This window comes from Crinia signifera, chromosome 6 (genome assembly GCF_055691185.1).
Source record: "Crinia signifera chromosome 6, ASM5569118v1, whole genome shotgun sequence".
Lineage (NCBI taxonomy): Eukaryota > Metazoa > Chordata > Amphibia > Anura > Myobatrachidae > Crinia > Crinia signifera.
Window position 1 is genome coordinate 182,126,941 of NC_139222.1, and position 14,339 is coordinate 182,141,279.

A 14,339-nucleotide genomic window follows, 5' to 3' on the forward strand; every position below is an offset into this window, starting at 1 on the left:
GCAATGCAGAATAGTGACCAATCAAAAGCGCTACTGTCAAACCTATAAAATCTAGAGCTATTTAAATCTCTAGAAGGTAAAAAAACAAACAAAACAAAAGAACAGATGCGATCTCATGTGATCGCATGCGATGCAATTTTTCCGCATACGATGCACATCGTGGGAGCCGTGAAAGTACACAAGTACCAAAGTTTTTATTTGGAGCCTATTAACCTACTTATATAGTATTGAAATGTGGAAGGAAACCTAAGGAAGTATGGGGACAATATACAAACTCCGCACAGGGACATGGTGAGAATCAAACCCAAGACCCTAGTGCAGTGAGTCAGCAATGCTAACCATCACAAGACAGTGACTCTCAGAAGACAGTCAAATGATAAGGTCACCACTACTCTGGGTTTTCTGGCACTTGAGGGAAGGCATTCACAGCATCACTTAGTGCCATAGAGGTATCAGAAGCTAAAAGCGGCTAACACCATCTGAAGATGGCGTTAGCTAATGCTGCCAAGCCCCAGAATTACAAAAAGAATATAGCTTAAAACACCAGAGTACTATCTACATTGGGAAAATCAGAGACTAGGGTTCCTAGAGTTGCTAGAGCTCTTCTCATATGGGTATGGGTCATTAGGCTGACCAAAGGTTGACATGCATTAGGTTGACCATTAAAGGCTGACAGGCCTTAGGTTGACAAATGAAAAAGGTTGACATGGCTTTTAGCCAACAGGGTCATTAGGTCAACGTAACCATTAGGTCAACAGTCAAAATGTCAACATGTGTTTTTCACTTTTTTTGTCCCAAATGTCAACAGTCGACATGGACACCGTGGTGTACAGCGACCCCTTGCATGGCACGCTGCAGTCCCCATGCTTCGGGCACGGTGCCTCACTACACTCAGCACACTATTATTTTCTCCCTCCACGCCCTAGCGATTGGTAGGGCATGATATACTGCCTGTCAGCACATAAAAAAAATGTTAAAATCCCCATGTCGACCTTTTGATTGTCGACCTTCCCAATGTTGACCAAATGCTTGTGTCTACCTAATGACCCTGTCAACCTAAAGCCAGTTCGACATAAGGCCTGTCGACGTTCAGTGGTCGACCCTTTGACTGTAGACCTAGTGACCGTATACCTTCCCATATAACTTGCATTCACATTGCATTGTGCAGAACTCTTATTGAAGACAGAACTTTGTACAGCATAGGTAGCCAACTTTGGAGTACATTTACTAAGATTGACGTTCTAGTAAAGATGGAATGTTGCCCATAGCAACCACTCAGCTTCTGTTATCTTCTAAAGGTGCTAATAAATAAGTAGAATCTGATTGGCTGCTGTGGGCAACATCCCATCTTCAATAGAACACATCAATAGTAAATGCATCCTTTTGTATTACTCCAGCTGGTGTGCAACTACAAGTCCCAGCCAGTGCTGAGAGTGTCCAGTGCTATGTGGAAGTACAGCCATGTAGCACTCGGCTACCTCTCCCTGCACCGTGATGCAACATTAGGAACAGAGCGTGGTGGGCGTGTCTCCCAATTCATGCAAATGAGGCAGGTAGCAGCGGCGGCCAGGTAACAAACACAGCTGGGGAGAGCAGGTGGATGGCCGCGGCCCGAGGAACCCTCTGACCACTGAGAGATGTCCCGGCCCAGGAGGCTGCTTGGCCGCTGCTCGATGCTATTCTTGCTGGCCGTGAGCTTCGATGTCCTGGGAATCGTCCTGATCCTGACCGGGATCTTCGCCACCATACAGCTTGACGGCCGGAGCTTCGGGGACTTCATCATCTACGGCGGCGGCATCATGCTCTTCTTCAGCCTCCTCTGGTGGCTGGGCTGGTACTGCTTCAACCTGGAGGTGTCCATGGAGGAGCTGGTGAGAGGCGTCCCTGTGGTTCCCAAACGGGGCAACCTAATGCAGCTGGCCAGGAAGTTTTCCGAGAGGTTCTCCAAGAGGGGGCGAAGGAAGCCGGTGTGCAATGGTTCATCGGCTCTCCGCAGCCTGCCCAAGCAGCCTCTCCCGCCCCCTGCTGTGCTCATCAGTAACATTGGCTTCTGCAGCCCGCTGCAGCCGCCGGGGAGTCCGCAGGCAGCATGGGAGATGAGCACTGTCAGCAGCCTGTTCGGGCACATGGAGACAGTGGGGGCGCAGCTGGTGGTGGACAGACTGGTGTGACCGGCTGCACTGGCAGGTAAGCCTCCTATACACACACATCAGCATGAGCTCCTTTCTCCAGTCACTCATGCCTTGTATTGTACACTATACAGCAATTATCATGTTCGTTCCGATATGTGTTTGTGTGAGAAGCTGTTCATTGTCGTCATATTAATGATAACTATATCCCCAAGATGTAGTTTTGTGAACGATGCATTACATCAAATAATAGGGAAATGTACGTGCCAGGTTATGTGGAACTGCAAGTTTCAGCATGTCCTGCAGGCCAGAAGCATTGCGGGAAAAGGCGTGTGATAATTGCAGGACTCCACAATGATCTCTCCTACCCCAGGAAATGGCAAGGCATGATGTAGTGGAATGTTAGTGATTGCTGTGGTTTCAGTCTCTTGTTAATTCTTGACTTAAACTTTTTTTTTTTTTTGTATTTAACAAATATATCTGAATAATCCATTTTTGGCAGCATTTGGGAGCAAATGTTTATAATGTCATATGCTCTCATACGTGACCACATTTTTGTTCCCATCAACGATTGGAATGAAATCTTATCCAACTTGTCTTAAGGACAAGCAAGAGCTAGTTTACCTTCAATTTCCCCCATAAGCTCCCTGCTTAAATTGCAAAAGTGGCTGGCAGTTGATTTGAATGGGAGTTTTGTTAGCGCGGGCAGGAGATTTCAAACCCCCAATTTAAATGAGTGGACGAACGCTGATTTCCTATCATCGGTTGCCCTTTCATTTGAATGGGAGTTTTGGAATCTCCTGCCAACCGCCGTTACCGCAGTGCAGCCTGTTCCCTGGTAAATGCAGAGCTGGGAGATCTCTTCTGCATGGCACTTCTTCGCTCCACAAAACATAGGTGTATGTCAGTGGTGGCACCACTGGTACACCCTTACGGACCTGATCAGACATAAGCATGGTCATATATAGCAATGCAGCAGCCACTAACAGCCTGAAGGTGCTCTGTTTTTTTTTTTTTCAAGAAAAGTTTTTTTATAGCAGAAGGACATATTTACTTTAATCTTTAGGTTCCCAAACATTGTCCTCAAGGCACCCCAAGAGTCTAGGCTTTAAGGATATACATGCTTACACACAGGTGACTTATACCCCTTTCACATCGCTAAGCCTGGTCAGGCTCTTCCACACTTATACCCCTTTTCCACTAGTAACCTGGGTCAGAACCGGTAAATTGTACCCGTTTCGAACCTGGTTTGGACATGGTTAAGAGACACATTAGACTACAGTGCTACCCGTTAAATTGCCTGATCAGCCCCTTTTACACTTAACCTGGATGAGGCCTTTCACACTCATCCCACTGCACCAACATCCCCTGCGGCTTCCCAATGGGACACCCCTCAAACTGAGTGGACACACCTTCCTTTGCACCATTCCGAGTAGTGGAATTATAGGACATCGGCCAAGGTAAAGTGCACTTACCAATCGGAACAAAATTCCAGTCCTAAGCCTAGGTGGCTCCAACATCCATCCTGAGAGGGAGACTCTATTATAATTTTTTTTTTGGGGGTACTTATGTATTATCTGGGCTCCCATGTTAAATGCACCCCTTTTTTCATACCCCTACTATCCAACTATGCATGAAGTTGATTTTATATAGTGTGGCGAGCGCAGCGAGCCACCGTGCCCAAAGCGTGGCGAGCGGACGCGGTCTCATAAGAAAAACGGGAGCCCAGATAATACAAAAGTACCTTTTTTTTTTTTTTATTAAAATTTATATTTTATATCCCATGGTGATTATTCCTCCTCAATTCAGCTCTGTGCCACCATTCTTTTTCTTTTCTTGTTTGTGGGACTAACTACCCCACTTTTGCACAGCAGCTAGGATCTGAACCAATACCAGCGCCTGTCTGTCCCCTAGGGGGCAATCTTTCGCATGTTTAAGAACAAGTGCCCATATAATTGAAAAAAGTGCAAGGTGTAGGGTTAAACTAAACTGTGCCCACAAGGCGACTGAATGCAATAGATGCATTCAGCATTCTTATTGCAATAATGCAATAAGAAAAAGGATACCAAAGAAAAAACAGGTATTTCTTATGGCAAATTAAGATATACCGTAAATTCAGAGGAGTCTAGGTTTGGCAGTAGTACTCTGGGTTCAATGGGGCACTGGTAGCAGTGCTGGAGGCATAGCTAGTGGAAGTGTTGGGGGTGTAGCTAGCACCAGTGGTCGGGTGGTAGCTAGTTGCTGTGATGGGGGGCGTGGCTACCGGGTCCTCTATATTGTAGAGCAGGTTGGCCAACCAATCAGAGGCAAAGAGCCAAAAAGGGCCTGCAGTCCTTTTCGTCAGGACAGCAGCCTGTGTGCGCAGGAAAGTGTAGTGCAAAAAAGACCACACTTTCCTGCTCACTCAGGCTGCTGTCCTGACTAAAAGGCTTGCAGACGTTGAAACGCTGACCTGCATGTTACTGTGACTTCATCTATATTTTTTATCTCCTAAAGGACCATTTGAAACCTCGGACACATCACTCAGGAGAGATGATTGATCATGAATCAGGCCTATAATGCCCCCTGTGGTGCTGCTAATACATATTATGCCCCCATGGTGCTACTTATACATATATTATTCATGGTGCCCTTTACACATATAATTACCCCCCCCCCCCTGTGGTACTGGTAATACATATTCTGCCCTCATGGTGCCACTTATACATATAATACTCATGGTGCCCTTTACACATATAATACCCCCCCCCCCCTCCCTTTGGTACTGGTTATACAAACAATGCCCCCTGTGGTGCTGCTAATACATATTATGCCCTCATGGTGCCACTTATACATATAATATTCATGGTGCCCTTTACACATATAATACCCACTGTGGTGCCAGTAATACAAACAACGCCCCCTGTGGTGGTGCTAATACATATAATGCCCCTGTGGTGCCCCCAGTGCATATAATGCCCCCCTGTAGGACTCACCACTTGGTACTCTCACTGTCCCCAGCTTTCTCCATAGTGCTGCCTTCTGTCATCCCCCTTTTGGCAGAAGCTGTCAGTGCTGGGTGGGGAGGTACAGATGCGGACACAGCTGACTGGGGGGGGACAGAAGGACAAATGTCTGTCCTGCATGTCCTTTAATTGATCCAAGAAAGAGTGCTGCAGCTGTCTTTCATTTGCTAAAAACTTCTCCATACGAGCATCCTCTTTGGCCTGCATGTCGGAGTCCATTTCCCGTAGTTGTTCTATTACTATGGAAGAGAAAGCTCTCGCTGCTTGTTCGGAACGGTTTTGTTTTTTTATTCTTTGGCAGCACATTGTAAACTGCAAGTGGGACAAACAAAAAAACACTATAAACATAAAATAGCAGAGGTGTTTGCATACATGTGCTTGTGGCCCTATCCCACCTGCACACTTGCGGCACTCTGCAACTTATACTGTTGATTACTGGGAAAAATGTTTTCCTTTTTTTTTTTTTTTTTTTTTCGAGTCGGCTGCTCCATTGTTGTCTCAGACCCCTCCTCCACCATGGCTGTGCGGTGTCGGACAAGACAGACCTATCGAGTAGACTGCACTCTTCATCGCCATCTTCCAAAATCAGGAGCGGAGAAGTTGAGCAGCACGGCAACATTGCCATGGTGGACTGTGTGTCAGGTGGCTCCTGGCTACTCTCCATCTGGCAGGCCAACGAGGATGACAGTGCCACAGGCAGGATTACTCAGAGCTGTGTTGGCAAAAGCACTGCAGCATAGATCGTAATGGATCCACTCGACACGTGCGGCACCGCTTTTTTCTTGTTCTGGTCATAGACCTTGGTGAACTGCCTCTTCAGTGATTTTCAATTGGTTAAGCACTTGCTTAACTCCAGCATCTGGGTGATATTTCTGTACACAATCACATCTTTTACAGTAACAGTCACCTGGCGCTTGATTTCCTCCTCTGCCCTAATGAACAGCAGCTCCTTGACTTCAGCATCAAACCAATTGCTGGCAGCCATAATGATGTTGTGCTGCGGGATGAACAGCAGTGTCCGCTGGGGCAGCCTGTGATGCTGGTGGCAGGGTGGAAGGTGGCTGCTGGAGCAGCCTCTGATGCAGCATGGAAAAGTCAGAAGGACAGATATGCAGCACATGTGCACAGAACGCTGTCTGCAGGGCTCTGAGTGATGACCTCACTCACCATCGCCCCAGCAGCACCAATCAGTGAAGATTTTAACATTGCCAGTCAAATAACCCAGTTAGGGAGCGTTTCCACTACCCTTGAATCCGGGTGCTACCCTGAGCGTTACCTGGTAGGATTGCGGGGGAATCCAAACCGGGTTTTTTGACCGGGAGCATTTCCACTAGCAGAAAACCCCGGGTAGAAGTGCCTCCCCACAGATTACCGGGTTATTTCTGCTAGTGGAAAAGGGGTATAAACCTGGGTTGCCCGTTATACCAAGGGCGACCTGGGTTTAACCCTGCTTATAACCCGGGTCAATTTGACAGGTTTGTCAACCGGGTTATAAGCTGTGCTGCTTTCATACCTCATAAACACTATTCATTGATGTCATTTTTTTTATTTTTTTTAATAGTTTGTGCTGAACAGCAAGTTTTCTTTCTTGAACAATCCCTTCTAATATGATTGAATCAAATTTTTTCATACCTCTCCTCCTGGGTCCTTGACAATAGTCGTAGTGCCCCTTAGTCACCACCATGGCATGTCAATCACTTTGGGGTGGGGAAGGGGCTCTTTCTGTAACAGTCTACAGTGGATGTAAAATTGCATTATGCTTAATTACAAAAATCAAACATAAATTTGACAGGCAAACCTGCTGAATGTGCATATAGACGTGTGACACTATAATTAGGTCTAGTTTAACTACTTCTAGGAATATTACGTAAGATCCTTTCAGGGCTATAAAAGGAACATCTGAATAGAACACAATATGATCCCCTCCCTGCCCATATTAACCTCCATTCTGCATTGTTACCGCTTCTTTCCAGATCAAACCGATCTTCCTAATAAATTATTCATTAAAAATATTTTTGAATCTAGCTAATTAGTAAAAAAAAAAACATAGCTGCTCTGGGTTTTTTTTTCTATTTTGTGTCACTGTAGCTGCTGGGAGTTTTAGCCTGTGATTAAAGATGGCCCCAAATATAGACCCCCCCTGGCAGCTATTGACTTCGAAAGCTGCAGAGTGGCGATTGTCCTTGCCCAACAGCAGAGACAGCGTTGTCCCTTCTGCCGGCTCCAGGCTACACAGGACATCTTGTGCATGCCCAGTACAGCTGGCCGGGGGTGAAGGGAATCAGCGTGAGGGAATGTGCGTTCTACTCCAGGGGACATCGCTGGAGGGAGAGCTTACACTCCTGGCTTCGGCGGACAAGATGTTAATACGTCTTATCGATGTCCCTTCCTGATTCGCCTTGTTAATGAGATGAAGCAGGAAGTGCTAGAATACACCTCCCCCAGTGTTTGAAAAATGGCTGGTTGGCTGGTACTTACCTCTGTACTTATTTTAGTTGGGCGCCCACTAAACTATTTGCTTAGTTTTCTGTGTCCTTTCACGGGGCTCACTACGCTCGCCATGCCGACATGGATAGTGGGGGTATGAGCGTACTAACTATAGTGGGCGCCCAACTAACATATAAGTACCTTACCTCAGTACACTTCAGTATCTCTCTTCAAGGATTTGTACATAGACCCCCTATTATAACAAAAAAAATTTTGGTTTAAAGTTAGCAATATTTAGAAGTGGAGTTTAAGGAGTTAGTATAGGAAAAACAGAATGTAGATGTGCCACATGTGGGATCCATTAAGATTTCATTTGACTTTATTGGTTTCATGCCACATTATTCTTTACTTATTGGTGAGCAAGTGTCAGTGCCCGCCAATACACACACGCATGTAAACTTTCTGTACAAACAGTCATAAAGGTAGGAAAGTGTAGAGTTGGACAATTAGGGGGGAATTCAATTATTAGTGCATTGTCAACCAGCAGATGGTGCCCAACGGTGCTATTCAATTGTTGGTCTGTTTGGACTTGGTGACCATATTTTAGCTCGCTTGTGCATTATTTCAGTCAGGTTTACCACAATAGGCGGTATCAATTGAATAGTGCCCCGTGACCCCTTTGATAATTTAGATGAGTGCTTGGAGGGTAATAAACAATTCCCCTCTTATAGCCTTTGGGGATCCCAGGAAATCTAGCACCCACAGTGAGTGCCATTTTGTTTATAGTATTACCGAAAAAAGTATTTAGTTTTGAATGCAGTTATCCTTTTATATCTATGAAGTGCTTTTTTAATGGCTGTACTAAGTATCAACACCTTTTTATTTCCTCCTGGAAACAGGATGTTCTTCTGTCATTGTATATATTAACACTCCCTGGAACTTGTATCACCAGACTAGTGCATTCCAGCAACATAATTGACCTGTATTAAGCCATGTACAGTGATTGATTTGGGCAATTTTTCTATTTTATTAATCTGCTTCTGTCACTTATCTAGCAGACTTCAAAATGACAGGAGTTGATTGGTTGCTATCTCAATCTTCTCCACATTATCACTTTCCAATACTTCTCCTAGTTATTAACCTGGCCACATGTCTTTTGGCGGTGTAGGTTAGTACTGGCCAGATGGTGCTACCCTACAAAAAAGGGCAGTTTGGCAGAGTATGAGAACTATAGACCTTCTGTGTACCACCAATTTTGTATTATAAAAACAACACTGTACGCTATGATTCCATTCATTTTTCCAATTCATATTATGATACATAAAATTAAAAATTTGTTGCACTGAATGAATCACAATAATTATCACTAGGATCTCAGTGGTGGCTTTCTGGGAAAAAACTGGGGCTAAGGCTGCTGAAAACACACAGGTTTCTCTGTTTTTGGGAGAATATTTTTTTATATCAGGCGATCCGAGTTGGATAGCTTGATTAAAAAATCATCAGTAAATCCTTGAAGGAACAAAATAGTAAAAAACTGAATTAATTTGGGGCTTATAGGTTATTGTCTTTAATGTTCCCAATAGCCAAGGAAAAGGACCTCCCTCCAATTTATATATTGTTTCAGTTGATATGAAGGTAAGCATGCAGTGACAAAAGCCTGTATAATATGTGGTTTGATGGTAGTAAGTAGCAATAATGGTAAGCAATGGGTTATATTGAAATCCTAACATACTGGATAATCTCACTTTACAGTTCTGGACATCCTGGAGCTAATTCAAAGTTGGACGAACCTCTGTGTACAGGCCCAAACTGCATGTTTTTGAATATAGCTTGTGCTGTACAAATTTACACATTTTGCTTCTGTTTGTTCTTAATAACATCATACATCACCACCACAACTTGTTTCTTTTTTCTCAGGCATGTTTTCCCCCCAAAAATACAGGAAATAATGTTTAGGGATCCCCAATATTTTTAAAACTAGCATTGGGCTCCACTAGCAGCCTGGGAACACACTTCAGGGGACCCCAGGGCTGAGCTGAAGCCTGGAGCTATCTCCTGCAACCCAGGGTGGCATGTGCAAGGTTTGTAGCTGAAAGTGCAAGGGCGTGTATTCGTGCCCTGAGCTTGTTGAGCTGGCCCTGGTTCAAAATAAAATGGGAAACAAAATGTGTAACCAGAACTCAGCTTTTTGAAGCAGTACTGGTTTTAAGATTATGGGGGGATTAGAAGGGGTCTCCTGTAATTTTACAACCTGCAACAGGCTCCACCAGCAGGGGGAAGGTCTCCACGACCAAAGCATTTCCCACAAGATGACATCCCAGGCCAGAAATTCTCTAGGAAGTGGAGCCTCATCCCCATTTAAGGGGACGCTGTCCAGGCTACTTGAGGCCTGGGTATGTATAAAAAATATTAATATAGATATATTGGGCATGATTAAGAGGTGGACACAGCTGCAGCCATGACTGTGTGTATACCACACTACAACACTAGAGTATCCCTACGGGTATGGTATAGGGTTCCGACAGTCGGGATCCTGACTGGACAGACTCGTACAGCATGGCGAGCACAACAAAGCCCCTTGCGGGCACAGTGGCTTGCTATGCTCGCCACCTATTCTATTCTCCCTCTATGGGGATTTTGGACCCCCACAAGGGAGAATAGCCGGTGGCCGTCTGGAACCCATCTGTCATTGTTTTATCAGTCGGGATCCCGACGTCAGGTAAATGACTGTCGGGATCCCGTCCGGCACCCATCCCTATGGAGACAGTGTCCATCCAAACATGGCTGCTAATGCCAGTGCAACTGTTTCTTTGGAGGCAGTCACTGACTGTGGCATGCAGGTATCGGACTAGCCCACCTTAACATAACATAGTAACTTAGTTAGGGCCAGATGGATCAAGCTTCAAAAAGTGATCAAATGGAGTGATACAAAGCCAGCCAATCTGCTCCTAACTGTCACCTTACAGGCTGGGTTTGAAAAATGACAGGTAGGGGCTGGTTATCACTCTGTGTTCTCACTTTTTGAAGCTTGATACATCTGGCCCTTAATGAAGTTTATTCGGGATTGAAAATTGCTCAATCCCTGGATACCCGGAAATGAAAAGATGAACATTATCCATGCTCTTGCCGATAATTAAGGCCATAGGGTCTAATTCAGACTGGATTGCAAAGCACATTTTTGTAATTTGCAATCAAGATGTTTTGGATTTCATATAATTGTCACTTACTATTCTTCTGTATCCCCATTAAGAAAAACAATTTTGATGTCCTACCGTATATTTTTCTTCAGACCGCTATAGTGATCAAGGTCCTAAAAGTAGTATCCAGATAAGTCGACAGGTGGACACATGCTTGAAGCAAGCCATGCAATAATTGGGGGTCCATGTGCTCAGGTGTCCACATTGACACCAAATAAACTTAAAAATATCATAATGACCTTTCTGTGCTGACCTCTTTTCATTCCACAGTCCATATGGAATCTTTTCAATAGGCTTTTTTTTTTTTTTTTTTTCAATAAATGACTCAAGTAGAGATGTGCAGTTTTGGTTTTCTTTAAATTTACATGTCCCCACTATCTTCCCATAAATTTGTCATATCTGAGTAGTCCTGAGGCCAAGCTAAAAACCATGTTAAAAATAAATAAGCTTAACATTTATTTAAGTTGCAGTGTGCCCTAATTGCTATAAGCACAGTGAGTTGCAGCAATGTGAGAGAGAGAATTATGGATCCACGATTGGAAAGAGCAGGTGCAGTACCCGGGACTACTTCAGCATCTACTAAGGGTGGTCCTGGGAACACAGTTTAAAAAATAATACCGGCAGTTAGAGTATTTAAATATATTAAAGAAAGCTTCACATTTTAATAATAAAGGGAACACTTGCTGCAGAAAATAATGTAAAATTGTAATTGTAAACGTGGCAAGGAGAATTTTTTTTTTTTTTTTTTTTTTTTTTTAACCGGAGTACCTGCTAGTGCTATTGCGGTTTCATTTATTAGAAGTCCTATTTTGAAAGCCAAGGACAAACAAATCTTCATATTAGATTACAGAAGAAGATGCCTGTAACACCTTGCTCATAGTCTAGTAGAGGTGTCACCATTTAAAACAGTCACCATTTAAAACAGACAATCAAAACCCCACCCCCAAAAAAAACAACGGTACTTGTGTAGTTTCACGGCGGCAGCTTACGCTACGCTTGAAGCTACGTTATTAGTGTAGCCTAACAGCTGCCTTACTTGTGTAGTTTCACGGCAGCAGCCTAAGCTACGTTGTCTGTGTAGCCCAACGGCTGCCTAGCGTAGTGTCTACGTGGCAGCCCTGCGTAGTCACCGTACTGTCCCCGGGAGCTGCAGCTCTGTCCTGGGCATCCCTGGCAAGCCTACTAAGCGCCTCTCCCACAGTGCCGGCGCCCGCATGATCCCATCTCCACTGGCAGACGCCGCCAGAGAGGGGATCATGGGGGTTCCGGCGGAGAGACGCTCCATCTGTCTGAGACACAGGACATCTCAGATGCTTGAGCGCCTCAGTAAGTATTGCAGCAGGGTAAGGAACATGGTTAGGGGTTCAGTAGAGCAAACCCCTAGCCCTGCCGACAGGGTTAGGGGTTCGGTAACGCGTGCGTCTCATGCACAATAAAGGAGGCATTTGCCAGTGCTCCATGTTACATACTGGCAAATGCCTCCATTTCAAACTCCCACCATCCACGCCAGCCCGAAGCGTGGTGAGCGGATGCGTTACGTGTCCTCTCGACCTGTTCATACCCCCACTATCCAATATCTATCGGCGTGGAGTTGATTCTATAAAATGTAGCGAGCCACCGAGCCCGAAGTGTGGCGAGTGCATGCGGATTACTTCACATGTATTCTCGCCATGCTTCGGGCTCGGTTCTATAAATTCAAGTCCACGCCGACGTGGATAGTGGGGGTATGAACAGGTCAGGAGGTTGCGTAACACGTCCCCTCGCTGCGCTCTCCATGCTTCGGGCTGGCGTGGATAGTGGGGGTGTTTCAGGAACACATTCACACCTGTCATGTCAGGCAGGTTAAAATGGTCAATGGTTCCCACACAATGTAATAAACGTTGACTGACTACGCTAACTACATAAGCTCCGGCTGGCTGCGAACGGGCGGGAACACGATGCTGACGGACTACTTGTGTAGTTTCCCGGCAGCAGCTTAAGCGTAGCCCAACGGCTGCAGCCGCGGGAACACTACGCTGATTCTGACAGGGAAGCTACGCTAACAACGTAACTGCCGCCGTGAAACTACACAAAAAAACAACGGTTTAAAAGTCCCTCTGAACATGTGGGGATGAGCAGTACAAATGAAGATGGTGACCTAAAAATTGGGGATGCTACTATGGAAGTGCAACAGGATGAGGGTGATATTTTTGTCCTGGACTCTGGATGTTTGTTCAGTGGCAGCAGTTCTTCGTCATGATAATTGGTCATTGCCATGCCTATTTATAGGAAAAAAATTCACTGTGTGTAATGTATTTTCATGCAAATCTTGACATTTTTTGAAGCCATCTGTACCAGTTGTGAATCCAAAGTAGCACTGGCGATGTTAACTATCTAGAAAACTTATCCTTGTAGAGTAGTCTTGCTTTATATAAATGATCTTGTGTATGATGCCTTAAGAAGTAAGTAAATAATTCTGATATTGCATATCATTCACTGAATCGTCTGTTTTTTTTTTTTTTTTTTCCTTAGGTTTTGAAGACTTGATACCTTGGTACATTTTTGGAGTTTATTGTATTTTCAACCATCTCTGCAACAACCAGTGCCCTGTTGACTTAAATTGTTGCTGCAGTTCCACTTACCTCAGCTGTGACAACTGCCACCTGTTTTATCAGATGGATACCAGCAAGACTTTTTTTACTCACTGTACAGACAATATTTATTTGGTTATACACTGGATATTTTATTTTATTGTTAAAGGAGGGTTTGAATCCTCCTTGCTCCCATCTACCCATATTGTCGTCAATCTTTTAAATTCAGTGGAGCATCCTACAATACCGCAGATGCCAAAGGGTTTTTTTTTGTTTCGTTTTCTTTTTTTTTTTCAGGGGCGGGGGGGTTTCGGGGTGTCTCTTCATTCTTGCAATATATGTTCAAATGTTTGTTTTTAAACAAACTTGTGCTTATTGGGACCATTTTGTTTAGAATTTTTTACTTTTTTATGTTATTTATTTTCAATACAGAAATGGGTTTTCTTGCGTTTTAGGAAATAAGACCATCAAATGCAGCTATTGTTTAAAGAAGTGTAATTTTCCTGATGGACAACTTGAAACTTTTTTTCAGGGATTTCCTTCCTCACACTCCAAATTGCAATAAATATTGATTAAAATACTAGTAATTCTCGCCTCTTAGTCATAAACAGTAAAGGTCAAAGTATTTTGGTATAATGGCACAATTTGTTTTATGGTGGGAATCCTTAATGGTTACATAGCTGTTTCCACTACACAACAGTATTTTATTTCCTGAAATGTTGTTATATAGGCCAATGACAACCATGTTAAGTGATAACCACTTAATATAAACAGCTATGAATTCCTGAACTTGCTAGGTATAGGAATACTGGAAGCCCACTAACCTTTCCGTATAAATCTTCAAGTATAAAAACGGTACTTGTTTCCTAGCACGGCCACAATCGTGAGTAATCGTGTCCCTTACTTAAGGGACACGATTACCCACGATGGACCCGATTTCTTTTGAAATCAGGTCCATTTTGCCGGCTAGGATAAAATATCGGGGGCATCGCGTCGGTCGGGACCATTAAC

General features: G+C 44.2%; 1 long non-coding RNA gene across 1 annotated transcript; it reads left to right on the plus strand.

Annotated features, from left to right (window-relative positions):
• The first annotated feature begins 1,462 nt into the window (after nucleotides 1-1,462).
• On the plus strand, nucleotides 1,463-13,908 carry LOC146007162 (uncharacterized). The gene is made up of 2 exons (XR_014444260.1): nucleotides 1,463-2,187; nucleotides 13,270-13,908. It is a non-coding gene; the product is annotated as an uncharacterized LOC146007162 (long non-coding RNA).
• Nucleotides 13,909-14,339: the final 431 nt, after the last annotated feature.